This window comes from Notamacropus eugenii, chromosome 5, assembly GCF_028372415.1.
Source record: "Notamacropus eugenii isolate mMacEug1 chromosome 5, mMacEug1.pri_v2, whole genome shotgun sequence".
In the NCBI taxonomy this organism is placed as follows: Eukaryota; Metazoa; Chordata; class Mammalia; order Diprotodontia; family Macropodidae; genus Notamacropus; species Notamacropus eugenii.
Window position 1 is genome coordinate 120317464 of NC_092876.1, and position 10949 is coordinate 120328412.

Below are 10949 nucleotides of genomic sequence, written 5' to 3' on the forward strand. Positions count from 1 at the left end.
TCAATATTTATTTTGCCCACTTGTTGTAGAATATCAGGGCAGTTTTTCTTTATAATTTCATGAAACATGATGTTTAGGCTCTTTTTTTTTTTTTATCATGGCTTTCAGGTAGTGACGTAATTTTTAAATTGTTTCCTCTGGATCTATTTTCCAGGACAGCTGTATTTCCAATGAGATATTTCACATTATGTTTCATGTTTTCATTCTTTTGATTTTGTTTTGTTATTTCTTGATTTCTCATAAAGTCAGTAGCTTTCATCTGTTCCATTTTAATTTTTAAAGAATTATTTTGTTCAGTGACCTTTTGAACCTCTTCTTCTATTTGGCTAATTCTGCTTTTTAAACCTCTTTTGCCAATTGAGTTAGCCTATTTTTAAAGGTGTTATTTTCTTTAGCATATTTTTGGGTGTCTTTTAGTAAGGTGTTTACTTGCTTTTCATGATTTTGTTACATCTCTCTCATTTCTCTTCCCATTTTTTCCTCTGCCTTTCTTACTTGATTTTCAAAATCCTTTTTGAGCTCTTCCATGGCCTGAGTCAATACAATATTTATTTTGGATGTTTGGGATAGAGAAGCCTTGACTGTTATGTCTTTCCCTGATGGTAAGCATTGTTCTTCCTCATCTTAAAGAATGGGAGAAGATACCTGTTCCCCAAGAAAGTAACCTTCTATAGCATTTTTTTTCTTTTTTTGAGCATTTTCCCAACCAGTTACTTGAGTTTTGGGTCCTTTGTCAAGAATAGGGTATACTCTGGGGATCTGTAAGATCTCAGTTCCTCGAAGGTGGCACAATTAAGCCTGCACACTGGTCTTGCAGCAACCAGAAACTTTTGTGCCCAGAGTCTGTAAGTAGTAGAATTTCCTCTTCACAACCACCTTGCTTTCAGTTACTCCAAGACAGCACTAGTGGCTGAGATTGCAATTATCTGCTCAATTTCCCCAGGGGCTTCAGGCACTGGCAGGGCCACCACTCAGTGTGAAATTAAGATCAGCTGCTCAATTCCCCCAGGAGCTTTATGTGGGGGCAGGGCTGTCAGTCAGGGCTAGGTTCATATCAGCCACTCAATTCCCCCAGGGGCTTTATGGTGAGGCCCCTAACAATGGATACTGGCTGCTGCCTGCTGTGGGAGCTGCTGTTGCCCACTATGGCCTCTGCCATTTCCACCTGGGGCCACAGCTATGGGGGTACCTTGCTTCCTTCTCGGCTAGCTGAAAAAGCCCTTTCACTGACCTTTGGTGCCTATGGTCTGATATATCTATGAATTGCAACTGCTGCTGCTGGGGATTCTGCTCCTGAGAGCTGCTCTGGTCCTCCTTCCTGTGCTGTGTGACCAAGGCTGTGCTGTGCTCTGCTCTGTGTCCAGTACAACACACCTTTCCCCTTGGTCTTCCAGGTCACCCTGGGCTGGAAGTCTCCTCCACTCCATCTTTTTGTGGCTTCTGCTGTTCTAGAATTTGTTGAGAGTCATTCTTTACAGGCATTTTATGGCCTGTGGGTGAAGAGCTAGAGTATGTGTGTCTTTCTATACCACAATCTTGGCTCCACCCCCTAGTCTATTACTTAAAGTGTTATTTTCCTCAACATTTTTGGGTCTCTTTTTTCAAGCAGTTCACTCATTTTTCATGATTTTCTTGCATCACTCTCATTACTCTTCCCAATTTTTGCTCTACTTCTCTTACTTGATTTTCAAAATCCTTTTTGAACTCTATTATGGCCAGAGACCAAGTCTTATTTTTTTTTGGAGGCATTTGATAAAAGAACTTTGACTTTGTTTTCTTCTGTTTGCCTGCTTTGGTCTTCCATGCCACCAAAGTAAGATTTTATAGTCTGATTCTTCTTCCAGCTTTTGCTCATGTCCCCAGTCATTTACTTGACTTTTAAACTCTTTATCAAGGTAGTTTTCTGCTTCCAGTGGGGTTGGGGGGGGGGTTTACTGTCAGAAGACAGATCCCTTCACAATCTGTGGGTCTAGAGTTCCAGAAACAGTTGTTATCTCTGCCACTGCTGCTGCTTTGACTGCCATGGGTTCCTCTGCCCCCTCTTCCCTCAGCTGCCCTGGGGCTGGGGTTGGACTACTCCACTCTCTCACACTGGTCCTACAGGCTTTTCCCACTGACCTTCCAATCTGTCTTCAAAGTTTTGGAGTCCTGAAGTCTGAAAACTGTCACAGATGTGAGAGACCCAGTTTCTCTGAGGCCTGCTCAGGTCCTATCTATGCTGGCATAGCCCATGCTGGACTGTGCCCTGCCCCCTCCATGGTGTGATAGACATTTCCCAGTGACCTTCCGGGTTGTCTTGGCCGGCAGACTTGCTTCACTCCATCATTCTTTAGGTTCTCCAGCTCCAAAATTTGTTTACAGACATTTTTACAGGTATTTTGCTGGATTTGGGGGCAGTGCTCTAGAAAGTGGGTGTTGTTACTCTGCCATGTTGGCTCCACTCCCCTGGGCAGTGCAATTCTTAAAAATAATGCTGTGTAGACACCAAGGAAGCTACCAATTTGCTGCTTCATTTCAGTGAGAAGATGACCCTATGCCCTGGGTTGCCTGTGTGCAGGGTTGTCACTTACCTGTGACCATAGGACTTTAAGGCAGGTTAAAATGGTAAAATTACATGGATGATGTCTTTTGACTAGATCATAAAATGAATTTAAGTGAGGTAAAATTGTGCAAGGTCATCAGCTTCACTGGCTCTTCCAGAATCTTCAGATTCCAATGGCAAGAGAAAGGTTAAGATGACTGGTGATGGCTCAGGATGCATTGGATGACCTTGACATCTTTGACATCTAACCAAGCTCCAAGCATTCCACAGTGCCTGCTTCCAACCATCTTTATAGTCTCTTAGAACAATTCTTCAAATCCACCTATTCCACCAGAAAACGCTTCACATGCTTGGATTAGACACCCCCTCTCCCAACTCTCCCATGGGTTTGAGACCCCTTAGTTACTCTCATCGAGGTTTAGCCCATCTGTGAAAATGTGTAACTGCAATGGCATACTGTGCATATTACAGCTTTTTGGAGCCACAGATGAGAGTTGGATGGCAGGTGAACTCAAAAGGTATAAAGGAGCCCTAAAAAAGACTTGTCAGCCCTCACACCTGAAGTACTAGTTTTGGCTGAATACCTGTGCACCCCATTTAGAAAGATAATGTATATACTGAAGTATGTTCATCCTTCATTGCTGAAGAAGACCATGACATCAGAGAAATAATGACATGACTTGCATTTGACTTTTTTTTTGAGTCAGGAAGGGCTGTGAAGGTCACCAGCCTCACTTCCTCTCCAGAGACATTAGAATCCAGTGACCAGATATTCATCAGGATGACTGGATATGATCCTGGATGAGACAATTGGGGTTAAGTGACTTACTGAAGGTCAGACAGCTAGTGAGTGTCAAGTGTCTGAGGTGAGATTTGAACTCAGGTCCTCCTGACTCCTGCACTGGTGCTCTATCCACTGTACCACCTAGCTGCCCCATCTACTGAAGAGTATAAAGCCAAAACATAATGAAAGGAGTTACTATACAGGGTCAGGAGAATGGAGTCATTGAAAAACAAACAATGAATGAATGTTTCAAGATACAAGAAGAAGCCTCTGTCAAGAAGACAAAACAATTAAAAAAGAATGAATAGATAGAAATAGAGAAAGAGAACTACTAGATTTCTAAATTATAGAGAAAAAGATGAAATACTATGTAGAAGAAGTGAGTAGACTATAGAGTCAAGTGGGGCTAAAATATGAAGGCCAAGAAATAGCCATTAAATTTGGTAATTAGGAGGTAATTGTGACTCTTAAAAATAGTAAATGTTTGGGAGAAAGAAAGATGTTCAGTATGAGTAGATGTGAAGTATCAGAGCAGAGAAGTCTAAGAAAAATCCATTATGGTACAGCAGTACAACTCTAAGGTTATAGATGTATTTGAATAACAGGAGGATCATTGCTTATATAAGTTCAGGGGAACCATGGAGGACGTTTTCTGAGAGGAAATATGAATGATTATGTTGGCAGTGGGAAAATAGGGTCCCTCATGTCAAGAATTTTATGATTTAGATTCTCTGTTCTTTCTTATATAACGTTTTTATGTATATGTATGCACAAATATCTATATATCTGCATCTACAAAAATATATGGCTTATATAAATGATCAGTGTATATGATATTTATAGTCATATATGTATAATATATGACTGTCTCTACATACATGCATACATATATGTGTATATATGCATCACACATGTAAGTGTGTATATTATGTGTATTATATAAAAACTATATAAAACATGACTATATAAATCACTGCCATGGCAGTGACATTGCTTCCTGCATTTGTTTCTTGTTATAGTGTTTCACAGATCATATTAATCTGTTAATCTGTTATTTATCAAGTGACATGTCAAAGGCAAACGTTCAAGTCAGTATCTCTAGCCGATCTATATGAAAACGACAGAAAAAAATAACTATAGCAAACACTAAACATATTTAAAGTAACAATCAAATAGACATTACTCAAGTCAGGTTACTGTCTTCAAAGGCCTGCTAGATATTTCATGTTTGCAAATTCTATTGTGCTAACACATACAAGTTCCCTGAATGCGAGGACTGAAGTTACTTCTTTTATAATATATGTGCTACCTAGTATAGGACAAAACATTTAGGATATTAGGATATATGCAGTACATAGTTTAAGGCAGGAACTGAAATACGTGTGTCTATGTATATATGTATATATGCACAAATATATTCCTATAAACATAGATAGTTAGGTACCACTTATATGTATACACACATGTGCATACATACAACTGCACAGCACATATATAGATAATACACTTATATACACATGTGTAATGTGTGAATATATCATGTGCATATAATATACATCTATGTATATTGTGCATGTGTATAGATACACACACACACACACACACACACATACAGTTTTTTAGTGGATTTGTTGTAGTGCTTCAGGGAATTACGCCCCAACTTGCTCCTTTTCAAGCCTCCTAGGAGGTTTGAAGCTTTGGAGATGCCAAAATGTGTGAAAACTGGTTTCCTTAATGGAATGTGCCATACAAAATTGCATCCTGTAATGGTAAGTGACAGAAAGTAGGGATTCCTTAATCAGAAGTGATGTATAAGACTCTACAGTTGAGATTAGTCATGCACACACTGCTGCTTCCTCTTTTAAGACCTTACTGTCTACTTTATTTTGTGCCTTGGAAATGTGCTCTCCAGGGTTATTTTAAACAAGGCTATGACAGTCTTAGATTGAAACTTCTCTACTCAGGATGCTATGCCTGACTCTGTACTTACTTTTCTAGGAGTGACCCTCAAGGTTGAATTGACTTGACTTGAAGTGGCATGGAAAACCATATTCCTAGAGCATTAAGTCAAAAGACAGTCCTGATGTCCTAAAGTCCTGAAGTGAAATGTTGGGCAATAATGATGTTAAAATGATTACTCCTAAAATTTCTCATAGCACTTTCAATTTCCTTTTGCATTTCTCAAATTTATGCTTTCATAAAACTAATTCATATTCATTTCTCATCCCTCACCTCAGAGACAGACTGAAAACTCTAAGAAGGCAAGGGCGTTGTATATATTTTTTGCTTTCAAATCATAAGTCAGCTAGTTGGCAGAGTAGATAGGTAATTGTACCTGAATTCAAGAAGATTTCATTTCAAATGCTGCCTTATATACTTCCTAGCTGTGTAATCCTAGTAAAAAAATCCCTTAACTCCTGTCTGCCTCAGTTTTCTCTTCCGTAAAATGAGGAGCAATATCTACTTCCCAGAATTGCTATAAAAGCAAAGTTAGACATTTGTAAAGCATTTTGTACCCACAAATTTTTATATAAATTCCTCGTTGTCATCATCATCATCATTGTCTTCGTGGTAGTAAGAATATCTTACCTAAGTGCCTGTTGTGTTCTCATAGTAGAACGTGAGATCTCTAAGGATAGGGAGCAGCTCATCTTTGTTTTCATATCCTCAGCATCCAATACCGTTCTTGGTACACAGTAGGAGCTTAAAAATAACATTTATATTGTATTTTAAGGTATACAATGTGTTCTACATATGGTGTGTCATTTGATCCTCAAAACACCCTTGTTAAGTGCTCTTAGTATCCCCATTTGCAGATGAAGAAATTAAAACTGCGAATGGTTAAGAGACATGACAAGGAACACACAGCTAATATGTATCTGAAGTAAGATCTGGATATAGGTCTGTCTTGTCTCCAAGTCAAGCACTCTGTCAGCTGTTCCACTTAATGCCCTAGGTGCTTATTGAATGAATGAATGAATGAATGAATTCAATAAAAGGGGCCTACACAAATAATTTTAGGAAATATAAGAATGGAAAGAATACTCTCAGATATGAGGAATAGTTGAGGGCAAGACCTTAGGGGAAACTTGTTTTCTGAAACTGAGCTCGTTATCATCCGGTATCGCTCTCCATGACCTCTGGATTTGCTGTACCCATGAGATAGAGAATGTGCAGAGTACAAGAAAACAGGCAAGGTCAGCAGATGTCCTCAAGGAGAACATGTCTGAAATCAAGGAATGAGCCAAGAGAACGAGGAAGGGGGACTGGCAGCTTTTCACGAATACTTTTGATTTTTGTCTTTATGTATCCTGACCCTCAGATCAATAAACAGAATTGTAGTACTAATACAAATACTGTTTATTTCACTTTTACTGATGAGGAAACTGAGGTTCAAAAAAGTCAAATCTTTTCATCTGAGTCACATCACTATTAAGTACAAAAGCCCAGACCCAAACTCAGGCCTTCTGATGCTGAATCCAAAATTCTTCCTACTACCATGATGCTCCAGATTCTCTCTATGCGATTAAGAAGCTTTTCCCTCATATTGAATGAATATTTGCCTCTCTGTCACTCTGGATGCTGCTCTCTATTCTGCTCTCTGAGGTAACACTGAGCAAAGTTCCTCTCTCTGTCTCATGAAAGCATTCACAACATTGGAAAATCGTCCAGGTTTCCCTCAAAGCATTTTCTTGCTAAACATCCCTGGGTGCATCAACCCTTGGACATGGTTTCAAGTCCCATCAAATCTATGATCATGCCCTTCCTCCATGGTCACTCCCTCCCTCCTATCATTGTTCTTGACAAAATGTGGTGTGCAGAACTAGGTACAATATAATTTTGTTCTCTCTAGACTTCACTTTCCTTTTTCTTATACTTAAAGTGATTATAGATCATTACTTCAGTAACTATTTCTCGAGGTTGTTATGAGGAAATGAATTCTAACCTTTAAAATTTTATAGAATATTAAATACTCTAGAATACTCTAGATGTGGTCAAATCAGGGCATGACAAAGTCATTCTAACCTTATTTTGGATATAATGAATTTGTTAAGACAGCCTAAAACTGTGATATGGTCTAGCGAGGGCCAGGAACAATAGGACTATTGCTTCTCTCATTCTGTATACTGTCATTCAACTGCTAAATCCTCAAGATCAGGGATAGTCTTTTACCTTTCCGTCTGTTGCTAGGACTTAAAACAATGTCTGGAACATAGGTTCTTAATAAATATTTTTACTAATTAATAGAACCTGGGACAGAATATCTTTTTTAAGTTTCTCTCATATTTTTGACTAAATGAGCTCATAGTTCATTAAAACAGTCAGAAATTTTCTTGTTTTAAATCCATACTTTAATGTGAAATATTGTCTACTTACATTGTCTACTTACAGCAAATCCAGAGTACCTACTTGTTTGTATTAGTACCTACTTGTTTTAAGTAAAGTGCTATATAAACATGAACTATTATTTTTATCATTATAATTGTATAAAAATGTCACAATGTCTCTTAAAAATTATTGAATTTTAAGATGACTAGTGGGCTTCAATTATTGGATTCATTCTTCAGGTAGAGGTTGAACTAGTTGATTTTTAAGAACTCTGCCAACTCTGAGATTTTGTGATTCCCTGGGCTCTGATGCATATGAATCATTAAGTCAATCATTTTGAAGATTGTTTTTTAAACAAATTTTTTTTTAAAATTATTTAGCATTTTATTTTCCCAAAGCTACATGTAAAAACAATTTTTAACATTTGTTTTTAAAATTTTGAGTTCCAAATTCTCTCCCTCCTCTTCTTCCATTCATCCCATCTTTGAGAAGACAAGCAATTGGTGTAGATTAAACATATGTAGTCACGCAAAACATATTCTTATATTAATCATAGTGTAAAAGAAAACATAGACCCAAAAAATCAGGAAAGTGAAACAAGTATGCTTTGATCTGCATTCAGGTTCCATCAGTTCTTTCTCTAGGAATGGATAGCATTCTTCATCATAAGTCCTTTGTGTGTTCAATAAATGCAATGGTACCAATAGCTAAGTCATTCACAGTTGATCATCTTAAAATATCACTGTTATTGTATACAATGTTCTCCTGGTTCTACTCATTTCACTTTGCATCAGTTTATTGAAGTCTTCTTAGGTTTTTCTGAAACTATCCTACTCATTATTCCCCCCTCCAATTTCAAATTATTTATTTGTTTTAGTTTTCAACATTCAATTCCACAAGATTTTGAGTTCCAGTTTTCCCCTCATTTCTCCCTTCCCTCACCTCTTGATGGAAAGCATTCTAATTATTCCTTCCCCTAATCTTCCCTCCCTTCTATCACCCTCCTCTTCTCTTATCTACTTTCTGTTCTTTTTTCCTGTAGGGTAAGCTAGATTGCTATGCACCATTGCCTGTGTATCTTATTTCCCAGTTGCATGCAAAAATAATTTTTAGCATTCATCTTTTAAACCTTTAAGTTCCAAATTCTCTCCTTTCCTCCCTCCCTACCCACCTTCATTGAGAGGGCAAGTAATTAGTTATAGGTTGTAGATGTGTAGTCATGCAAAACACTTCCATAATAGTCATTTTGTGAAAGGCTAGCTACATTTCCCTCCACTGTATCCCAACCCCCTCTTATTTTATTCTTTCCTTTGACCCTATCCCTCCTCAAAAGTGTTGACTCCTTATTATCCTGTACCCCAATTTGCCCTCTCTTCTATTATTGTCCCTTTTCCCCTTGCACCCTACTTTCCTGTAGGGCAAGAGAGCTTCACATACCCAATTGAGTTTGTATGTTATTCCCACCTTAAGCCAAATCCAATGAGAGTAATGTCCACTCATTTACTCTCACTTCCTTCCTCTTTCCCTCCATTGTAAAAGCTTTTTCTTGCCTCTTTTATTGAAATAATTTACCCATTCCACCTCTCCTTATCTCATTCTCCCAGTACATTCTTCTCTCACCTCTTAATTTTATTTTTAAATCATTCCTGTATATTCAATTCACCCCATGTCCTCTCTCTCTATTCCATCCAATTGGTCTAATGATAAGAAAGGTTTCATGAGTTTCCAATATCATCTTTCCCTGTAGGAATGTAAACATTTCAACTTTAATAAGCACCTTATGATTTCTCTATCCTGTTTACCTTTTGGTACTTCTCTCAAGTCTTGTATTTGAAAATCAATGTTTCTTTTTAGCTCTGGCTTCTCATGAATGTATTAAATTCTTCTAGGTCATTGAATATAAATTCCTCCCCTCCTCATTGATTACACTCAGTTTTGATGGATATGTGATTTTTGGTTTTAATTCTAGCTCCTTTGACACCGAGTATATCATACTCCTAAACACCTGTAAGTTTTTAGCTTTTCTAAGGTGATATGATCTAAGGAGAGGTGTTTACTCTTGTCCTGATCTGTACTCTAGTCTGTGAGTGACCACAAGCACTGCTTTTTGCCCTCGAACTCTGAGGAGGGCTCCCTCTGTACTCCTGCCACAAATTCTGCTGTGCTAGTGCTTCTCCCCACTCCAGGACTACCACCCATATCCAAGTATGGGCAAAGCAACAGAGTCATGCATCACTGACATCAAAGGGACCCTTGTAATCTCCTTCTGATGAGTTTTTTAATCCCCTTACCATCTGTGGACATAGAGCACTGGAAGAAGCCACTGCCACCTTTGCTGCTACCCCATGGCTGTGCTGGAACTGTGGCTTGGTCTGTACTCCTCTGTCACCCAGGTCTGACAGACTTTTCCCACTGACCTTCTAAGTTATCTTTGGTGTTTGTGGATTGAGAAGTCTTGGAATTGCCTCAGTGTTTCAGTCCCATGAGGCTTGGTCTGAGTTTGCTGGAGTCTGGACTGAGCACAGCCCAAGCTGGACTGCGTTCCTTTCTCATCCTAGTGCAATAGATCTTTCCCATCGATCTTCCAGGTTGTTTTGGGCTGGAAATTTCTTTCACTTTGTCTTTTTGTGGGTTCTGCTGCCCTAGAATTTGTTTACTCATTTTTACAGCTATTTGGAGGGTTTGGGAGAGAACTCAAGTGAGTGCCTGCTTTTACTCTACCATCGTGACTCCAGCCCCTTTTAAAAATTTTTTTAAAATATTGGAATAGGTATATTTGGACTCAAATATGAAATTGTTTCAAGAATTGCTCTCATAACTTCAACCCAAATTACCAAGAAAATTTGCCCTGTAGAACATGAGCCTGTGGCATTAACCATACTGCCATAAGTATACTAGGAAGACCCTAAGCATCCTGAATCACCTCCTACATGTTAAAATTGATTAGATGAACATTTTTTCTATTACCTTAATGTAGACACATTCAAATGTCACTTTCCATCAGGGAAAAGCAACTTCATGCACTATTTTACATTAAATAAACTTGTTCTAATTCATCTCTTTTTATCAGGAAAACCACTTCCCATACAATTTTTTATTAGAAATCTGGTCACATATGTTATGTTCCACTGGGGAAAGCTAGCTTTTTTTTTTCTTCAATACATTTCTACAATACATTGCAATATAAATCTTGCCTCTCATATTATTGGAATTTGTAATCCTAGAAATTCATCCACATGTCGGTGTCTTTGAAGGCACAGCTGTTTACATAAAAGAAATATAGTTTCATGTCAT